Below are 5,816 nucleotides of genomic sequence, written 5' to 3'. Positions count from 1 at the left end.
TGTAAAATAGGTCTCTAGAAGACAGCACCCAGTTGGATTTGCTTCTTTATTCAGCTTGCTACCTTGTGCCTTTTAAATGAGGGCATTTAGCACCTTTAAGTTCTAGGTTAATATTGACATGTGCAAATTTAATCCTGTCATTGTGTTTTTAGCTGATTGTTATGTAGCCCTGATTGTGTAGTTGCTTTGTAGTGTCAATGGTCTACATACTTGTGTGTTTTTGTGGTAGCCAATAATTGCCTTCATTTCCATGTTTAGCACTTCCTGAAGCAATCTTTTGTAAGGTAGGTCTCTTAGTAACAAATTCCCTTAGCATTTGATTCACTAAAAGGATTTTATTTACCTTTTGCTTCTGAAGCTTAGCTTGGCTGGTATGACATCTGTAGTTGGAAGTTATTTTCATTAAGAATGCTGTATGTGGATATTCAATCTCTTCTGACTTGCAGGGTTTATGCTGAAAGGTCTTCTGTTAGCCTGATGAGGTTTGTAGATAATCTGTGCCTTCTATCATCCTTTAATATTTTCTCTTTTATGTTGACCTTGGAGAATCTGATGACTATGTGTCTTGGGTCAAGTTCATGCTAGTGTGGGCCCATCTGCAGAACCTTTCCAACAGTTAGGTGGGGTCAGTCAGTGAAAGAGCTGTGGCAGTGGCTACTGGAAAGCACCCTAACTAGGCATCTGAGGTCGCACTGCAAGTGAGCACACCCAGCCAGGAACTAGGGAGAGGCCTACAGGCCGGGGTCACTCAGAATAGACTGGCACAACTTCACAGGCAAGACAACTCTGCTCTGTCCAAATTTGCACAGGCTGGGTTCTGTCCCTGCCACCTCTCTAAGCATCTCTCCCTGCCAGCTCAAATGCTCATGAGGGTTAAGGAGTCTCTTACAGCTAGAATTCTGGAGGTCTGTGGTAACAGTGGGCCATTATTTGACTATTTAACCCAACCCTTCCCTAGGAGCCGCTGGGGGCCAGGAATGAGTCCTAGTGCTTGGCAACCCTGTGCAGGGTTCCCATCTTTTCTTCCCCTTAAGCCTAGGGTCTGAATCCTCCCTCTGTCTGCTCTCAATGCCTTCCTTCCAAAGATGTGCTCCGAGTGTGCCAGTTTCTTGAGGATCTTTTCTGTCAGTGGGAGATGCTCTTCATGACTGGGTCTAGTTGGTCATCTTGGCCAATTTTTCTATTTTAATTATTTATATAGGTATCATTATTTTCTTTCTTTGTGTTTATATGTTACACTAGTTTTCTATCACTGCTATAACAAAATACTATAAATGTAGTGGCTTAAAGCCATTCATATTCACATTAAGTTCTGTAGGACAGAAATCTGAGTAAGTTTGACTGGTTCCCCTACTGTAGGCCTTACAAGGCCAAAATTAAAGTATTGGCTCACCTGGGTTATTACCTGGGGGAGAAATTTCATCTAAGCTGTTTCATGTTATTTGCAGGAATCAGTTTCTTGTGGATGTGGGACTGAGGTCTTCATTTCCTTGCTGTCTGTCAGCAGGGAGCCTCTCTCAGCACTTAATACTAGCTGCATTGCTGCTATATTGCCCTCTTCATCTTCAAACCAGCAACAGCATGTCAAGCCCTTCTGGTGTTGAAATCTCTCTGACTTATGCCACATTTCTTCTTCTGGAAAGTTTTTTACTTTTAGGGTCTCAGAAGAAAAAGAACACATGTTGTGCAATTTCATATGCATAAAACATTAGAAAAATAAAATGTGTAGTTATAGAAAGTAGGTCAGGAGTTGCCTGGGCCACAGGTGGTGTTAAGATTGATTGAACAGGGATATATTCTGAGAACATTCTGAGGTGATAGAAATCTTCTCTATCTTGATCATGTTAGAGATTAAATGATGTGTGCGTTTGACAAAATTATTAAGCTGTGCACAAAAAATTGATTTAATTTATAAAATATCTTGTATTTAAATAAAGTTGGTTTCAAAAAATATAGTTCTCCATTGTTTAGATGAGCAATGTCAAGTTTAGTCATTTGTTTCAGGAGATTTGTCAGAATATAATAGAGAAGAAAGGTAGTTGATTACTATGCTCTAACTTTGTCTCATCTCTCTGCTGAGTCCCAACAGAGAGAAAAGACGCATGAAAATCATTATGAAAATCTGGAGTTCTGAGCATAACAAATACCTGTACTAGATTATGCATTTCCTAATGTAGCAATTTCTGTCTAAAATTTATCTTTTGAATTGTGCATTTGGAATAACTTTCGCTTAGTTGTAGTGACTTTTATGGCAAGAAATGAATAGGATTTTAAGATAAGAATAGCTTCTGAGAGGGTGAATTTCAACTCTTCATATATGTTCTGCACAATGTTTTACATTTTATACAAACTATAATATTCATAAGTTTCATGATCAATGACAAATTTTGCCCCAGTAATTACCTTGTTATATTTTATGAATTAATTCTTTCAGAAGAGTTCCTTTGATTTGATGCTTATAATCTGTAGACACTGCTCTAAATAGATTTGTTTAAATTTCCAAAATGGTAGTAAAACATATATAACATAAAAAGTAACATTTTAACAGTTTTTAAGTGTCAGTTTCAGTGACATTAAGTAAATTCACACTGTAGTGCAACCATCACCACTATCCATTTCCAGAACTTTTTCATCTTCCCAAACTGAAATTTCATACCTATTAAACAATAACTTGCCAAGCCAGCTTCCCCCAGCTTCCAGCCATCACCATTCTACTTTATGTCTTCATGAATCTGTCTATCCTAGATAGCTCAAATAAATGGAATCCTGCAATATTTTTTCTTTTGTTACTGGTTTATTTTACTCCATGTGATATTTTCAAATTTCATCCATATTGTAGCATGTGCCAGAATTTTCTTCCTTTTTCAGGCTGAATATTTCATTGTGTGTATATACCACATTTCGTTTATTCGTTCATGCACTGATGCACTCTAGGATTGCTTCTCTCTTTTGGTTATTGCGAATAATGCTTCTATGATCACTGATATACAAATCTCTGGTCCACTCCTGCTTTCAATTCTTTTGGATTCATATTCAGATGTGGCATTGCTAGATCATGTGGTAATTTTATGTTTAATTTTTTGATGAACAACCTTTCCATCTTCCGCAGTGGCTGCCCCATTTTAGATTCCCACAACACGCAAGGATTCCAACTTCCTTCTTTGCCAACACTTATTTTACCTTGTTTTTGTGTGTTTGTGTGTGATTTTTAAAATATATTTTGGCCAGTCTCATGGACATGAAGTGATATCTCATTGTGGTTTTGATTTGCATTTCCCTAATGCAAATCCCTAGTGATGTTAAGCACATTTTTATGTACTGATCAGTAATTTGTGTATCTTCTTCTTTGGAGAAATGTCTATTCAATCCTTTAGGCCAGTTTTAAATCAGTTTTGTTTCTGTTGCTACTGAGTTGTAAGAGTTTTAAAATATATTCTGGATATTAATCTGTTATCATAAATATGATTTACAAATATTTTATTATACTATGTGAATTGCCTTTTTACTCTGTTGCTTATGAGCTAACACACAAAAGTTTTAAAATTTGATATGTTAGATTTGAATGGTCTAATTTTTTTATTTTTAACATGTTGCTACATATGATTTTAGTGTCATATCCAAGAAATTTTAAACAATTTATATATTCAGTTACATATATTATATATATATTAAGTTCAATTAAAAATTTATACATGTTTATTATATATAAATATGTTATAAAATTATACTATATAAATTAATATATAAAATATATAATGCATTATATATTTATACATAAAGGAATGTGAAGCTATTTATTGACTACTGTATACCAGTATTTACATTAAAGAATATGCAGCTAGATAACATTCTGATTATTACAAAGTTATTGTTTTTCTTGGCTTCTGCTAAACCAGTAATCCAAATACTGAAAAACAAAACAGCCTACATGTAAGGAATTAGTTGGGATAAAGGAAAAACACGAAGGACGATTCTTACATTTTAGAAATTTGTTCACCCATTTATGCCAGATGGTCCTAAACTGCCTTTTCTAACCTTATCTGATCAGGTTTCCATGAGCCAAGTCTGAGACATTCCACAAATCATGGTGCTTTAGTAAATATAGCACAGGGATTTTAGGTTTTTCAAAAGGAAAGAGTCGTTAGAGGAATCTTTAAATATGTCTATTTGACTAACTCTTGCTCAACCAATTGAAATGGGAATATTTGTCTAGTTTCTTGGTCTGAGTTGGGAGGTTGTTGGTAGTAATCAGTCTTTTTTAAAGAAATTTTGAAAACAAACAATTGCATTTGTATGCCTATAGGTATAAATGTGGTTTCTGATGTGGATGCTTTGAAATTATCCAGTTAATTATAGAATCATCTGTTCAATTTGAAATGTGACGGCTTCAGGAAAAATTTCAATTTAACTTGAAGTGATTTATTTCTTAAGTAGCACAGAATTACGGCATCCTAGGACCTTGGGCCTACCCATGGTTTTTGTATTGGTGAAAGATTAAAAACAAACCAAAAAAGAAAACCATCAAATTTGTATTTTAGCGTAAACACACAAAACAAATAAAAAACTCAGAATGGTTCTTAGGCATATGAGTTAAGCACAAGTACTGTTTGTATAATGACTATGGAAGTTTCCCTCAACATTAATAAAGCTGTCCTCTAGTGCAGAGGACAAAATATGCCATGGTATCAAATGTTCTTTCCTGATAAAGGAAGCAACTACAGAAAGTTTCATTTATTTGTTCAAAGTAACCAATGTTATTGATGAAAAAATTAATCTCCTGACAAACTTCCCAATACTACTTTGAAAACAAATATATCAAACTTGATTTTCATTAGAATGTAGAGATTTCCTTACATTAGTAAATCAAAAACCAAGATCCATATTTTATATATATATATATATATATATGTAACATACATATATGAAAAGCAATGCAAACACTTACTGAGCTTCATCTTCTAGACAAGAATGTCAAGGCAATCACTCTTCATAAGAAGCAATTACCATTTGATGACTTGTCACCTTTGCCTCTTTGGCCTGCAGCAAGTCTGCCTCATCTGAACACTCACATTCCAGGAGAAACATCCATTCCCCGTTGCTGTCTTTGGCAATTTTTCTTTCAGGATCATGACCTCTGGCAAAGCCTCTTGGTTTGCCAGCCATATCTCTTTTCTTCGATTTGCTGTCATCAGATTTACTGTCAGATAAACATTTCCTTTTTGTATCACCTGTTTTTTTTTTTTTTGCCAGCTTTTTGAGAATTAAGAAATATTTCAATTAACTCTAGACGGTCTAAATAGCCTTCAGGTTCCCAAGTACTGTCAGCATCTGTAAATCCCTTCCACTTCAGGAAATACTCCAGCTTCCCATTTCCTATTTCCACCACAAATTCTTCAGTCTCTGCCTCTTTGACTTTTTACACTTCCCGTTCTGTACTTTCCCATTTTTTGCAGTATAGTTTTATTGGAGGTCATTTTTTATTGCAGACTTGAAGAGCTTTAAATGCCTCTGAGTTGCTCCAGTTTGTGGGTCTGCTGTGTTTCCGGCCCTGCATGCCTCACATACATATGTTCTTATAGAGCACTTTGGAAAACATTTGAATTTTACCTGGCATGAATGTAAAACTTAGGAGTTAAGTCTCTCTGAATTATTTTCTGGACAGTCCAGGGAAAATAAACAGTGTTGTCTGATTTTAAATCAATCCTAAACTGAAAACAGTCATTAAAATTGGTAATGCCTGGCTAGGACCTAATTATCAATATATATCATCCAGAATGCATGATTTATATGTGTGTGTCTAAGTCATCGAAATGTTG

At 35.1% G+C, this 5,816-nt stretch overlaps 1 pseudogene; it reads right to left on the bottom strand.

Annotated features, from left to right (window-relative positions):
• Positions 1–4,941: 4,941 nt before the first annotated feature.
• Positions 4,942–5,474, bottom strand: LOC105718981 (chromobox protein homolog 3-like; annotated as a pseudogene).
• Between the last annotated feature and the right edge of the window lie 342 nt (positions 5,475–5,816).

Source organism: Aotus nancymaae, unplaced genomic scaffold (assembly GCF_030222135.1).
Source record: "Aotus nancymaae isolate 86718 unplaced genomic scaffold, 86718_ANA_hifiasm-v0.15.2.pri h1tg000029l, whole genome shotgun sequence".
NCBI lineage: Eukaryota > Metazoa > Chordata > Mammalia > Primates > Aotidae > Aotus > Aotus nancymaae.
This window is presented reverse-complemented; position numbering and strand designations above follow the sequence as displayed.